The following is a 16671-nucleotide window of genomic DNA, read 5'->3' as shown; positions in this document are numbered from 1 at the left end:
ACTCCATCAAGTTTTATGCTTTCCTGGCCCTAGAGGCATGATGGAGCTCAGAAGCAACCAGCTCGATGCCTACAGTTGTAATCAGATCCTCTCAGTTAACAAGCTTGCTGGGGTTTCACTCAAAAAGTCAAAAATATCAGAGAGATCGCCAAAACCAAGATGGCCAAAAACTTCATCTTTGAGGTCAAGACCTTGACCAAGACCCCCCACAGCGAACTCGCAAAGGAGAACATTGGGGCATCGGTCAAAACATCTTTCTAGAAGTCCAGACCCCGGCCAGAGGTCGCCCCACCACTTCAGGTCAAGGAGACACCGTAAGAGACCAAGACCTCAGAGGTCGTTCAACCCATTGAGGCGGCTGTTCAGACAGAGTTGAAGGAAAAGGTCAACCTAGGAACTGAAGAGGACCCTAAGTCCATGTATGTAGGAGCTAACCTTGATCCTACTCTCAAGGCACAACTTGTAAGCTTTTTATCATTAAATGAAGATGTTTTTGCTTGGTCATACATTGATGTGCCTGGAATTGATCCTAATATTGCATGCCATAAGTTAAACGTTAACCCAAATGCTAAACTAGTTTGCCAACGACCTCGAAAGTTATCCCTTATATTTCAAAAAATAATCAATGAAGAGGTCGAAAATCTCAAAAAGGTTGGCTTCATTAGGAAGGTCGATTACCCCAAATGGGTTGCTAACATAGTAGCAGTCCCAAAAAAGAACGACACAGTTTGCCTTTATGTGGACTTTACCAACCTAAATCATGAAACTCCTAAGGATAGTTTCTCATTACCAAGAATCGACCGACTTGTGGACCGGCACTGCGGGTACGCGAAGCTCTTGTTATTCATGGATGCCTACGTGGCTACAACCAAATCCCACTAGCGGAAGAAGACCAAAAGAAAAACTTCATTCAGAAACAAAGCAAGGGATTTCATCGTTACAACGTCTTACCGTTTGGCCTTAAGAACGTATTTGGAGCGACCTACAAATGACTCATCACCGATATGTTCCAAGACATGTTAGGTGACACCATGGAAGTCAACATAGACGACATGGTCATCAAAAGCAAGAAAGCCGGAGATCACTTAGATCACCCTCACACAAGGCGTTCTCCGGACTTTCGCAAAACTCGGATGAAGCTTAACCCTAAGAAATGCCTCTTTGGAGCGTCCTCTGGGAAGTTTCTGGGGTATCAGGTCTCACAACGTGGGATAGAAGCAAACCCATATCATATTCGATCGTTCTTGGACATACCCGACCCAAAAACAAAGAAGCAGATACATAAACTGTCAAGAATGGTGGTAGCTCTAAACTGATTCATATCAAGAGCATCAGACAAATACTGACCTTTCTTACAAATTCTCAAGAAGAGCGAACAGTTATCATGGAACGAGCAATACCACCAAGCGTTCTCTACTCTCAAGGATTATTTGACAACACCACCTGTGTTGGCAAAACCGATCGATGGTGAAACGCTGGGGTTGTACTTAGCTGTGTCTGACTTCGCTATCAGTTCAGTTCATTCTCTTCAAAGAGGAATAGAATGCAGAGAAACCAATCTACTTCACAAGCAAGACATTGTTGCTAGCTGAGAAGAACTACTCCCACCACTACACCATAATAGGATATTTGCAACACGCACATTTTTTGCTTTGCAACGGTTATTTACCGTTAGCAAGTTACCAAAGCTACATAAGCGTTGACAATATTGTAAAGCGTTGGTTTATTTAAGTGAATTTCAGGAATTAATTGTTAACGCTTAAAAAGCGTTTGTGAAGTGTTACAAATTAAAACTTAAAACATAATTTTATTTTCTCTCTCGCTCTCTCTCTCACCACCTCTACACTCTCCGGCCTCCTCCCCCTCTCTCTCTCACAACCGCTACACTCTTTCCTCGTCGCTCTCCTTCTCTATTCAATTCAAGAAGCTCAAGGCTCAATACCTTCTGACGATTTCAAAATCCCTAAAATTGAAATTCTTTTTCCTCAAAATCATCATCTCGATCCAGATCCGGTTTATATCATCATCTCAGACGCCGTTTCTTTCTATCCCCATTAAGTGTAGCCAACAATCTAGCAAACAAAAAAATATGCTACCTTTCCAAGAGTTTGTGGGCAACTAGATGAAATTCAGCAATTTTTATTGACTATCACCACCGGAGGTAAGTTTCTTTGGCATTCTTATAATCCTATATGTTTGTCTTCATACAATTTAGTTCCCTAACTTTAGTGACTTTTTTTGTTTTCTCTGTTGGTTTCCATTTGTCCCCAATTAATACTTGCAAGAGAGGGATTACAAGGAACTTATAGTCACCTCAAATCCGTCACATTGTGTGTCAACTTCAAAGACTCCAAACAAATTCTTCTTCGTTCTTGCCTATGTAGAAGCACCATATCCGAAGGAATTAGATATTTTTGTGAGTATTTTGTAGTATGTTCTTTTTGTGTAATAACTTAAAGTTTGACTAGCAAGTAGGTGCAAAGTTTAGTTATTTGTTCACATACTTTCACTAGCGTTTTCAAGTAGTTATTTGTTCACATACTTTCACTTATGTTTCAGGCCGCCTTCATAATAGAAAGAATGCTCTTTTGTACAAAGAAGACTTTTGGAAAGAGCGCTCACAGGAAGCGGAAAATATCTTTACTCACCTGAAATTTGTGAGAGCTAGATTTGAGGGAGCTAGATTTTGCAGTTTATTTTACGACTTGTGTTTGTACTTTCAGTTTAGCTACTTATAATACCATTTATTACATTTTGGATTTGGAGGTTGTCATTTGTCAGGAGTTTTAGTGAGGCACATAGATTGTTTTTGAGTCATGTATCTTACTTTCTGCTAGTATTGTTTTTATATTTCTTGGAGCTACTTCTTTGAGGGATTATTTTAGACATTTAAGGGAGATTGGTGGTGGTGGTCGAGGGATGTTGAGAGAGATGACGGTGCTCGTCTTTGCTAGAAGACCCACTGTTGTGGCAAATAGAATGGATGACGTTGAGAATGTTGGTGGTGGTCAAGGTATTGTTGGGCTGGTGAAATGATTAGAAGAAATGCAGAGAATGTCATTTGCCAGGCTGGAAATGCAAGCAAAGACGCCTTGAGGCACAAGTTGAACAGATGTTTGATGGTTTGGATGATGTTGATGGTCTTTCAAGATGTGCCCTTTGATGAGCTTGTTGGTATGCAAGGGCCTCAGATTTCATTTGGTGGAAAATGCATTCACCGTGAGTCTCTCTTTTTCTTCTTTTTTTGGTTTGGTTTAGTGAAATATATCGATTGTCTTTTTTTTTTTGTTTTTTGTTAATTTTGTTTAGGCTTCTCTCATTAACTTGTGCCCCTATCCAGTTTTTGTTGTAGATTTTCATGAATATTTGGAAATATATTCAGTTTCTCATTAACTTAAAATGCAGTTCTAGAATAAGTCTAATCATGCAAGTTTTGGAATGATCCCATTGGAAGACACTGAATTTTGTTATACTGTCGAGTGTTGGTGCATGTGTTTGAGTAGTGAAATATTTTTGTTTTTGTATGTTCTTGGATAAGCTTTAAGCTTTCCTTCTTCCTTGAAATGAGATGGTATCAAACTTTCTCACATGCCTTGCTAGATTGTTGGCTACACTTAATGGAGTTTCCAAATGAAACACTCACCACTTCGTCCCCATCTCCCTCACTTTCCTTTTGCCCTAGCCACCCTTATCTTTCTCTGACCACACACACTCTCACTGGGAGAAACCACGGCGGAATTGTAGCACCTTTCACCATAATATTAACTATTGAATATAATTCCGCAGTGCACATTTTTTAACTCTCTCGCTTTCACTCATTATATTCTATTTATTTTGTTTATTAACTATTGTTTTCGTCTTTGAACTAATAAGTAGTTGAAACTAGAAAGGAGTTGACTCTTCAAACTGGCTAAAGTATGATAATCGTTTTCCAAACCATACTATGGAGTTTTATTGATGCGCTTTACTAAAAGGAATTGTGCTTGATTATGTGTTTCAGGTATCTCTAAGATTTGTTTATTTGGGTATTGGATCTCAGAGTCGCAACATTCTATACCTACTCTATCTATGTAAAGAGTTTGCCCTTAAATGCTTCCGGCAAATCTCGTAAGTCGAGGAAGAGTTCAAAACTTTTGGGAAAATCAGACCAAATGGTATACAAGTCAGAAGTACTAATATATACTCTCCTCATTCCTTAATTAACATTTGTCAAACATATCATAGGTTGCAATTTTTTTTTTTAATGTGGGTTTTGGTTCTCTATTAGTTGTTACTCAGCAAGGAGGGGGATTCTGTTTCGGATTTGTTGAGTTTGAGTCATTGGAGTCCGTGAAAAGTGCACTAAAGGTAACTTTATTGATTTCAATAACTTTGATTTAGAAACCTATCCATCTTGTTCAAGTTATGAAATTTTTATATGGTCTCATTTTCGAGTTCTCGAGACATAAGTTTCAAAGCAGAGGTTAGAGTTCTCTTCTTTTTAGCTTTCAATGACGTCTTTGGATTGCCTTGTTGCAGGTTGTTGAGACATTACTTTCTACCATGTTAATTGATCAAATGGTGTGGGCCTATTCTGGTAGTTGCAGGAGTGTCTAGAGAGATGGTTATAGCTAATACACTTGGATCTTTTTGTGTTGCTTGTAGTATTGTCTTGGTGGATATATTATGTCGAGAGGTAAAATTTAAAGTCAACTTTCAAGTGATTAAAAATAAAGCGTGTGGCAACACATCCGATAAGACACCATAGTGTTGTTCGCCATATAACCACTTTGTTTAAAAGGTCGCATGAAGTTCTTGTACATAGTAAATGCCTATATGTTATATTTGCCTCGCTACATGAACATGTTATCCGTGTTACTACTTTACTAGCCGTGGCTAATGCAATTCATTATTACCGGCCCTTACTCCTTAGAGTTCTCAACATGCACCAAAGCACTCAAGGGTGCCGTAATATTTGTGTTGTATGTTGTTTCCACTTTGTGATCTTAATAGACAATGTCTACCAGCAATATGTCCGACATAAATATTCTTTCGTCCTAACAGTGGATATAAAGAAATGGTGGATTTGGGGCTCTTTGGAGCTCACCTTTGACGTGACGGTCGAGAATGCAATTGCCGTGAATGAGTTTCTCGGGCATAGTTGGAGTCATGTAAAAATCTCGGGACTAAAATGAATTAAATGTAAGCTACTTTCTAGTCAGAACTAAGTCGAGGTTTTCTTGATTTTGATAGATTCTTCCCCGGTCAAAATAAAACTTTGGGAGTCCTGGTTCGAGTCTCGTGGAGTCTTTACAAGTTCAACCGGTAATCGATTGGTGCTAGAGCATTGGTTGGATACGTTGTACTCTTTAACATCATCTTCACTGGCCCTTTGCATATCTTAACAAGATCGATACCTTACTTTCTTGACAATGAATGCGATGATTTCTTACCTCGATTAATTGTCAATAGTTGGGACATCACAAGCAGCTGTCTCGAGAAGGCGCTCGAAAGAGAAGCATCATGCTAATAGAACCGGTGAAATTGAAGGTGTTGAACTATCATCCAAAGGAAAGAGATCTTTGAAGCAATCAAACAATTTTGGTAAGTTGAATCTGTTTTCGTATTTTCGTTGCTATTTCCACCACGTAATTTTCATCTAACCTCTTGGATTGCCATCGGGTAATGAAATTACACCAAGCAAAGTTGTTCATTCAGGGTCCGCTATAACCGACACAAGTGGTGAAGGTAGTCGAGCAAGAAAGGAATGGTTCTCCCATTTACACCTCATTCCATCACATTTGAAGATATTAAATATTCTCAGAGACATGCGGTGGTAAGTGAAGTACCAATTATGGTTTAATAACTGAACCTTCATTCAAGATTCTCCGTGTTTGTAAAGTAAAAATTTAATAAAAGTAAGCTCCACAGGAGATGAAAGTCCAAGGTATAGAAGAAGATCGACTTATGTACGAAGGGCATAAGTGGTGCGTTCAGCCAGAGTCCTTACAAAGACTAATGGGTGTCGAGTGGAGAGGTAAGACCATATTGATGGACGGTTGGCTAGAAGGAAAATTGGTGGATATATAGATGGAACAATCACCATATCTGGTTATCCAAAGAACCGTGAAACCTTTGCTCGAATTTCAGCATCGCGGAATGCGGACAAATATCCACTCTCGAATTGAATGTAACAGTTTACGAGTCCTTAGTATATTCGCATGGCCCGGCTACCTCCCTCGAGTTGATTTAGCAACTAGAAAGGTTTGTTGCTTTCAGTTCAGGTGTCTTTCTTATGCTCTTCAGGTATACATGGTATTATCTAACTTGGAAATCTAATGTCGCAGATGTTTATTGAGGAAGTCATGGAACTTGTTGAACTGAAATCACTTCGGGGAGCACTAGTAGGGTTGCCCGGAGTGAATGGGCTCTCAACGAATAAGCCAAGCTGCTCACTATTGCAGTTGAGCTGGTTGCCAATCCCTCCATAATTTTCATGGATGAACCAACCTCTGGACTTGATGCGAGCAGTACCGCTATTGTGATGATGGGACCGAGGGAACACGGTGGACCACAGGAAGAACTGCGTGGTGTGCACCATTCACCGACCCTAGCATTGACATTTTTGAGGCGTTTGATGAGGTATGAGATTGTCAATGACAGCTATTGTCGGGTTACATTTTGACGATATAGGGTGGGGTTCCAAGGACTTAAAAGATTGACATACATATACTAGTTATTATTGACAAATTTGACACACCAAGACAATTGTCCTAGAGTTCCCGGATCCCGACCCGCGGGGTTGAGTCACGCATATATATATCTGTACAACTAAAGGTGGGTAAGTATTAAGTCTTTCTACATGCTTGCAGCTCTTCCTAATGAAACGAGGAGGAGAAGAAATATATGTTGGACCATTCAGCAATTTTGCCATCTAATTAAGTACTTTGAGGTGAGGACACATGGAACTTGCCTCTGTTGAGTTCTTGGTTTTATCACTCGCGGACTTCGTACTATCTTGAACAACTTGATTTTATTTTTCAAGAGTGTTAATGGAGTCCCAAAGATCTGAGATGGATACAATCGGCAACATGGATGTTGGAGGTGACAACTGCTGCTTTATGTGAGGAGGAGACTATCCCCGCATGTGAGGAGACTATTGGAGCAAAGATATTAGTGTTATTTGGAAAGGCATAGCATGAGGAAATTGGTGATGGAGCTAATCTAACGATATCATTTTCGGGAACTTTATAAAATGCCGAGGAGTTTATCAGTGGGGATTGCACCCGAAAGTGAAATTATTAGTGGATACACTAAAGCTATTGCTAAGGTTTGTATTTATATTTGGAAAGAACTCATCTTGATAAAGTGTATGAATTGAGACTTTTTGTATATTTATTTTTCAGGCAATTGAACTTTTAGATGAGTTGGTAGAGGGAGCTAAAGGTGAGATTATGGATGTAAGGAACAAGGATGAAGTTGTTCTCATTATGAAAGTTGTTGTTGCTAGTAAACAATATGGCCAAGAAGATATTTTGTGCCCTCTAATTGCTGATGTAAGTATGGTCATTATTTGTTGACCATCGGTACTAGTATCATAATTGTTATTATTATAACTAATTATCGCATTTTTAAGGTTTTGTTCCAATTCGGAAGTTTACTTTTGCGGACTTGTAAAGTTGTAATTTTGGCCTTGATTAAGCTTGCACATAAAGCAATGTGGCTACAAAATATGAGAAATTAATTTTTTTTATTAGCAACCCATCAAAGAACGGTTTATAACCTTTACAAATGATTTTTAAATTATTTTTTTTAAATTAACAAACAACTTTGCAACGGTTAAGAACCGTTGGTAATATTTTTAATATATTACTAACGCTTATTGACCGTTGGAAATTTCTGTTTGCAACGTTTATTAACCGTTGCAAATATTCCCAACGCTTTACCCACGCCATATTTGCAACGCTTAAAAAGCGTTGCGAAAATTATTAGCAACGGTTTTTTGTCGTTGCAAATAGCCAGTTATGGTGTAGTGCACATTGAAAAGGCAGTACTGGCACTACTTTATTCAGCAAGGAAATTTAGGCCCTACTTCCAAGCACATCTAATCAAAGTGCTCGCAGACCTGCCACTAAAGAAGATCCTTCTCAAAGCCAATAAGACAACTCGCATGGCAGTATGGACAGAAGAACTCGGTGAACACCACATTGAGTTCACCCCAAGAACCTTTTAGAAAGGTCAGGTCGTCGCTGATTTCTTAGCAGATTTTCCAGATGATGACCTGAACTGGGAACCAGAGGACAACCCCCCGACCTCCAAACAACATGACCCAGCGGTATGGTCACTCTTCGTGGATAGACCTAGCAATCTAGGTGGCAGCGGAGTCGAAGTAGTCCTAGTGTCACCAGATGGCTCTATGGTGGAAAAATCAGTTCACATCGATTTCACGACCTCCAACAATGAAGCGGAGTACGAAGCCCTAATCATGGGACTCCGTATGGCGTTAGAGATCGGGCTCGGGGAGCTTAAGGTCTTTAGTGATTCATAACTGGTTGTTCGCCAGGTCGCCCATGAGTATACCACCAATGAAGGTAACCTTTCTAAGTACCTTCAAGTTGTAAATCAATTACTTCCTTCTTTCCAAAAATTCACTATATACCATTTCCTACGGGAAGAGAATCGCCACGCTGACAGCTTGGCGTACCTCACGACCCAAACACCGAACTGTGACCTTAGGAAACTAATCATTGAAGTAGTTGATCGACCTGCTTACCAAAATAAGCACGTCCTAGAAATTGCCTACCTATGTCCACTCTCTGACACTCAAATGAGTCAAACATGAATGCAACCTATTATAGATTATATCCAGCTCGGCAAAGCACCAGCAGATCGCACCAAGGCCAGATAGGTTCAATACTAGTCAGGTCGCTACTACCTAGTAAATGGCAAACTTTTCAGAAAATCCGCTGGAGGACTCTATCTGAGGTGCATAAGCCCAGAACAGGGTCAGATGATTTTTGCAGAAATCCACGAGGGAGAATGGCGGAATCCACGCAGGAGATCGCTCTCTGGCTCATAAAGCGATCTCACAAGGATACTTCTGGCCAAGAATGCAGATCAATGCTAAGAAATATGTACTCAAATGCATTAAGTGCCAAACATTTGGCCACAACATCATCCGGCCAACTCGCAAACTGATCAACATTGCCAGCCCTTGGCCATTTCACATGTGGGGCTTGGACATCATGGGTCCATTCATTCCATAGAAAAGCACAGGCTTTCAGTTCATCCTAGCTAAGATTGTCAATGGGCCGGGCCAGGCCCGAAGCCCGATTGAATCCGAACCGATAAGATAGGGACTTAGAACTTAAATGTTGTCCGATAAGACTATTGGGCTAGTTATGGACATACCCCCGTCCAACCCGATAACGTCCAGGCCCGAAAACTAAGATTATTTTTTTAGTTTTTCAAATAAGTACTATTAAATTTGTAACTACTAGTATACATAAAATGTTAAGAGGCTTGATGGATTAGTGTTGTAGTGCCACATATAAGTCTTGGGTTCGAGTCTTTACTACACTCTATTTCAGTTTTTTTTAGAGAAATAATAAAAAAATATACTATTTCCATGTAACATTATTGGACCTAGGCCAGGCCCGAATCCGATCATATCCAACGGGACCTAGACTGGACTTGGACCTTCTAAATGTAAATATAATTTGGACGGGACTTGGACATAGGTAAGTCCTGTTCAAGTCCGACCCGTTGACAGCCCTAGTCCTAGCTGCAACAGACTACTTCACCAAATGGGTGGAAGCGATTCTCTTGGCTCATGTCAAAGAATCTAATGTCAGAAACTTCATTTGGACCAACATCATTACCATATTTGGCCTCCCCCACACATTGGTGATAGATAATGGCTCTCAATTCAAGGGAAAAACAGTCAAAGAATTCTTGGCCAAGTGGAAGATCGTTCACGCATTCTCCACTCCCCAGTACGCTCAGAGCAATGGTCAAGCAGAAACTAGTAACAAAGCAATTCTGGATAACTTGAAAAAGAATATCGAAAAGAACAAAAGCCAGTGGCCAATGCAACTAGAAAACATTCTTTGGGCTCATAGAACGACAACTCGTTCTAGTACAGGTGAGTCACCATTCTCACTATGCTATGGTATTGAGGCTGTCATCCCTATTGAGTTGACAATTACAACAACTCGGTCTGAGATCGTCGAATCTGGTCAGAACGATTCCATTCTTGCTCGTGAGGTCGACTTACTTTCGAAGAACGACGCGTGACCTAGCAGACCATTCGAAAGTGGCATCCTACCATCAAACTCTGAGAAAAACATATAACAAGCGAGTTAACCCTCGAAGTTTTCAATCTGGTGACCTAGTCTTGAAAAAGACTAATAATGACTCGAAACTGGCACCAACATGGGAATGCCCTTATATAGTGGAACGAGTCGTTGGCAATGGAGCATATTAGGTCAAAACCCAAGATGGACAGGCACTTCCACGTCCTTGGAATACTTTCTTGTTAAAGAAATTTTATCAATAACAATTTCCATTTCCATGAGTTCTTACTCTTAGCATTTATACACATAGTTTTTATTTTGCATCAATGCACTGCAATTTCTCAATGTTGTCAAGTCGACGCACAACTCGCTCTCTAAGAGCATAACATTCACTCGAACTAAAACACTCTACAGGGCTTAAACGTTCTCTACATTAAAACGTTCACTCGAGCTCAGGGCTACATAGCTCACAGGCTACTTAGCCTTAACACTTCTTGCTAGTTGAAGACATATACTTCTCGGGTCAACTAAGTGCAGAACAATCCCTAAGAGCAAAACATTCAAACGGACTTAAATGCTCTCCAGAGCTCAAACATTCTCTACGATCAAACGCTCACTCGAGCTCAGGGCTACATAGCTTACACACCTCTCACTAGTTTAATACCTATACCTCTAGGGTTTAACTTAGTGTAGAACACTCTCTAAGAGCAACACGCTTAATGAAGCTAAAACGCTCAATCGAGCTCAAAGGCTACTAAGCTACAACATTTCTCACTCGTTGAAGACCTACAATTCTAGGATTAACGTACTGCAGAGCGTTTTCTGTAATAGTCAAAATGCTCTCCTAAGCAATATGCTCAGTCGAGTTCAAATGTTTCATGACATCCTAAGTCTTCCTAAACAACGGGACTTATATCTCTAGGTCAAATTCCTACTGAGATGTCAAAGCAACATGTAACAAGCATTCAGACAAAAGTAAGCTAATACTTCAAAGCAAGCATACATTTCATAAGTGCAATATATGAACTGTCTGAACATACTCAAGAAACCAATTCTTTAAAACTACTGAACTACCACTTACGTGGAAACCAGCTCGATCAAATACCAAAATTAAAGCAAATACTAAAGGCGAACTACCTAGGTCGCCCCAAATTATCAGCTCTTAATGTATCCGGCCCATGCCACAACAAATATAAAAGGCTTAACCGCCAGTGCAAGCCCAAGAGACCAAATTCTATTGTATCAATACCACTTACATCAGGAAACATAAGGAATAGAGAGAAACAATCATGTAAGGTTGACAAGACTAAGACACATTTTCCAAATTTTCAACGGCCAAGGGATCAAGTACGCTTTCCACAATAGCTCCATCAATAGGTTCAAAAGAAGTACTAGCAACCGCTCGACTGCTGGCTCTCCATGATCACTAAAGAAGAAGGGGCCAAATGAGGAACATCACATACATCTCCATGTACGCCTAGCACGGTGTACCACGAGCCCCATGTTCATGTTTCTCTTTCAAAGTTGAATACGCTTTCTCTAGCTCCACAAAGTCAAAATCCGAGAGTTGTAAGCATCATTCACTTCGGGGGGCACCTCCGACGCGTTTTTTGCATAGTTCGTGGATCGCCACGAGCTCCGCTTTTACTTGAGCAAGTACATTACCCACCATAACCTTATCCAAGCAAGCGCCTTGGTACTTCGCCTTCGTACATCATACTCTTTCTTCTCGATGCCTAAACAAGTTGGACGCTTTTTCAGCTCCTCCCTAAGCCCCTCAATCACAACATTATCGATTCAGATGATCTGGGCAATCTCTTTAAGCTTATGATACCCATCGATCATCTATACGAAGTGAGAAAGTGATCACTATCACAATTCAAACGATTCAATAACACAAAATAAGAAAAACAAATCCCTACAACACTTACCAAGCATTAGGACAGATCCATTAACCTCATATTTTCTTTCAAACTCTTGCTATTGAGGTCACTCCGGTCACCATCCAGAGCGATACTCTCAAGCAGACAACCCGCTACAGGAGCTAACTTATAACTACAGTCAGAACGTTATACAATCCGCTTCTCACTATGGTCGTCAACATACACAAGGTTGCGGTCAAGATCGTCGTGCCCCATTACTGCCTTTCCACTCACCTTACTTGGTACCTTCACCTTCACAGCAGAACTACGTCCCCCAGAAGCAGCAGCTTGAGTCTGACTGGCCTTAAAAGCTTCTAGGTCCAGGCTGCTCACATCAGGCACAGCCCTTGACCTATGAGAAGACCTAGGACGCCCACCTGTTCACTCTACTCCCTGAATAGGTTGGACAACCTCGCCTGCATGTTTCCTAAGCATAACCTCATAAGGGCAAGCCTTCCTTTTCAATTTGGGACTCACGAACGCGACAACCATGTTGTCCATCACCGGGAGGAGCTCTCCCTTTGCCTCCCAAGCTCCCTAGCGGCGACCTCTCGAGCCCCCCACAAGCAAGAATCCGGTTAAGCTGCTCACACACCAACTTTGCCAATGTAACTACCATCGTTACCTCCCACCTTCACTGGCCCATTTCGACTTTTTGCGGTGATCTTCCCGAGTCACCAAGTCACTCATCTCTCTCCATCCTTAATCAACCTCGAACTTATCACAACGTGAACAACAACTCTTGCTCTTCTTTTTGTTGCAGTCTCCTCGACCTGACACCTTCACCCCCACGCTCAGTGAAATAGCCCGAGACAACTGCAAGGAAATCCCTCTTCTCAGATCGCTGAAGTCTGGCAAACCTCTCGATCTCCCCACAAAACCCCCGGTTTGAAATAACAGCGTCTAAAGACACAAACAACAACCAAAGTTAGCATTACCAAGAGAAAAGAAACAAGAAAAATTACAAAAGCAAACAACAGTACAAACATACCATCAAAGTTACAACTCCTACACCTCAATCTACTTCCAGTGACACAATAGTCACCCCTTAACAACAACGGTCTTTGCTCCCAAGACTCGTTGCTTACCCCATCCAGAATAGAAGACTTACCAGTTATAGTCTGAAAACTAAAATTATTTGACCTAGATCGCTTCACAGCAAAGTGCTCTAACACATCATCAAGTCTTATATCGTACTCTCCTAACTCGTTCAACAGGTTGAATACCCTTAACATCCTCCAATTGTTCCTAACGAACTGACATGGAGCCTTCTCACAGAAGTTCAGAATATCACAAGTTAATTTCGAGAACGGTAAGTGCAGCCCCGCTCTCAATTGCCCTATACACATAACAACCCCTTAATTTATCGGTACAAAACTACTACTAAACACGTTATCTACATTACTCAGGTCGTGAATCTCCAAGTCGGGGATGTTAATGTCGAATCTTGACCTAATCTCTGTAAAATTCGTGATGGCACTCCTATTCACAACACTGGCTGGTAAACTACTAGAAGAAAAACCATCCTCCACAAGGTCATCACTCGAAATGGCAATGATAGATCTAGAAACCTCTTCCTCTACCATATCCCCGGACCCTAGCGATCTCTATTAACTCATCGGATCGGTATCGCCGAATCGACATTTTTAAAACATTTTACTCATTTAAACTCGATATAAACTTATTGAAAGAAGAAAAGCGAAAATAGAAATGCAAGAAAGACTAACCTAAGCAAAGTCTATGTTGTCACAAAGCTGGAGAAAATGGATAAAAACTACCCCCTTCGGTTCCCCAAAAATGTCTTATACAAGCCGCCCGCTCAATTCCCAACGAAAATCATCATTGACCGCCTAAACCTAGATCGACACATTTTCTTATGCGCGTGGTACTTTCATGTACGTGATAATTTCACCCTTTCGAAGATGAAGCGGTTCAGATCCGTTTCAAAACGCCTACACCCTCAAGATGTGCCATACACATGCCATCGTTTTCTCTCGGTAGATCGCTATTTTAGCTATAGCGACCCACCGAGATGGGGCTGGTGAGGGAATAATATCCACAACTAATGGATACTAGACACGTGTCCAAGACATACTGAACTACCAACCGACCTCTCAGATCCTCGCCCTTAGAGCTTGCTTCATAGTGACTCGAATCAGCAAGCAACATAATCAACTCACGCCCGAGCTTACCTCATCACCAATCGATCCCACACCATTGTCTTGCGAGCTTGCTTCAAAGTGACTCGAGATGAATGGACGATCTCATCCAGAATTGACTTACATAGCGCTCACTCCTCTCGTTCTACAACGGCTCATAATGTATGTCTTTATTACAACCATCAAGGGCAGAGCTTCAGGCACACTTCATGATAAATGTCCATAACTTGCAATCAAGGCTGGGGAGTGACCTGAAGACCTGGATATGACCTAACACGGGAATGCGAGAGGCGCGAACACATTTGTCTCTATAAAGAGGATGAGAAACTACGCCCGACTGATTCAAGTTTCTCCCTCTAGAGAGAGAACTTAATATGTATGCAATTCGTCCATATGAACTCGGTCCAATCCAACCCCAAACACCATCTTCCCCATAAACTGCCTACATTTGTAAGGTTAACCAAACTTAACCTTTACAGATAAGATGAATGAACAGGCTTGTAATCCATATTATGTAACTATGAAGATCCTCATGGAGTCGCTTTCTGCAGTAGGTGAGACAGCTAGGTTGAAAAGCTTTGTTAAGGGATATGAGATTGCATTCTCAATATCGATAGAAAGAAACCAGTTCCAAAAATGTAGGTTTGTTATTCCAGTGAAAGTTTTACAGAGGTTTCTATTACACCAACACTTTCAGCTTGAATTGCACCGTCAATTTTACCATCTTTAGCAGCCTCGAGCCATTTCCCTTGCAATTCCAATGCTTAAGGGAGATTCATCAATAAGTAAAGGTGTACTTATTTATGTTATTTGCTAATTTGAAAGCTGAACAACTTGACTCAAGCAGATGGTGTATGGAAAATGGAGGCCAGACCTTCAAATTGTTTTGAGAAAACTAGAAATTAAAGGTTGAAGTTAAGTGATTCTGGCATAGTCCGCAAGCCACCGTTTCCTTTTTATCGTCTTCATAGATGATTTGAAGAAGTCACGATTCATCATATCTTAACTGCCCTTTTTATCATCTTCATAGATGATTTGAAGAAGTTGTTTTCCACTCCATGATCCTCATCACCATCTTCATCAGATCCAATTACATACTATTGGCTTATTCCCTATGCAGTCAACTCCCTTTTTCATTCCCAAGATAACTGAAGGAGAATATGGGAGGTGGAGAAATTCATTGGTGGTGGGGTGTTTGAACTGGAGGTAGGAGAGAATATACCGGGTGGTGGTGGTGGGTGGTGAGTGGATTTGGAGGTGGAGGCAAATATATCGGGTGGTGGAGGTGAGTGAACTGGAGACGGAGAATAAAATGGAGATTGCAAAAATGGGGGTTTTACACAAATTTGAATGCTAAAATGGGGGTTTTACAATAGGGGCAAAATTGTCATTATGCTAAATATCAACATCCATTACATAGAAAAATTGACGGAGTCGGAATCACTAAGGATTTTAAAAATGGAGAGTATTCACAAAAGGGGTACAAACTTTGGGGGTTAAATAAAAAAAGTCCTTATTTTATTTATATCGTTTATTGTATGTAAATATGTGAGTTAGTTGTCTAAAAACTAACTAGAATAATTTGTACTTTGTAATTGGCATGTTGTTATTCAAGTTTTACTTAATTTATTTACAACTAATTTGAACAACGAATTTACATACAAAGAGGTGTATATATGTTCTAACACACAGGCATAAACTTATTTGCATGTGTGTTGTATTTACGTAAAATTAGTGAATAAAGTATCACGAATTTTTAAGGGTTATTACATTAAAAAGTTAATTATTTTTTGAGAAGTTTTCAATCATTTATGTCGTATTGTTTTTGGTGTAGAAATTTCGGAGGAGATTGAAACTCAAACTCAAAGTTTCTAGAAAACAAAATGAAGAAGAAATAGAAGAAGTTGGAAGCTAAAGATCAATGACAGACAAGTATCAAGAGAGCGGCAAGCAAAAGAAACGGAACAAGGAAGTCATGAGTAAAACAATGTACAGAGATTGGTCAAGATAGAACATTGAGTGTTTGCTTTTAGTAATAGTAAATGTTTGAGGTAGCGCTTAAGACAATGTTATAATGTTTGAGACAATATTTGAGTTTGTTGAATGCTATTTCTTTTTTAAAGATAAATATTTTTTTCCACTTAATGGTGAAACAAATGTTTGTGAATTAGTTCTACATGCATACATGTATATTTTTGTGAATTGATTGTACATGCATACATGTCTATGCATGTGTATACAGGTTTATGCAAGTGGAAGGTAGAAAGAAAAACACATGCAAATTGGTAGTATGCATGCATGTGATGGTTTAGTACA

The 16671-nt window shown here is 40.3% G+C and overlaps 1 long non-coding RNA gene across 1 annotated transcript; it reads left to right on the top strand.

Moving 5' to 3' along the window:
• Positions 1-4116: 4116 nt before the first annotated feature.
• On the top strand, positions 4117-6415 carry LOC147488945 (uncharacterized). Its single transcript, XR_015201132.1, has 3 exons — positions 4117-4154; positions 4279-4347; positions 6327-6415. It is a non-coding gene; the product is annotated as an uncharacterized LOC147488945 (long non-coding RNA).
• Positions 6416-16671: the final 10256 nt, after the last annotated feature.

The sequence above is a fragment of the Coptis chinensis genome, chromosome 7 (genome assembly GCF_015680905.1).
Source record: "Coptis chinensis isolate HL-2020 chromosome 7, ASM1568090v1, whole genome shotgun sequence".
Classification (NCBI taxonomy): domain Eukaryota; kingdom Viridiplantae; phylum Streptophyta; class Magnoliopsida; order Ranunculales; family Ranunculaceae; genus Coptis; species Coptis chinensis.
Note: the sequence above shows the minus strand (reverse complement) of the source record. Positions and strands in the feature narration are given on the sequence as shown.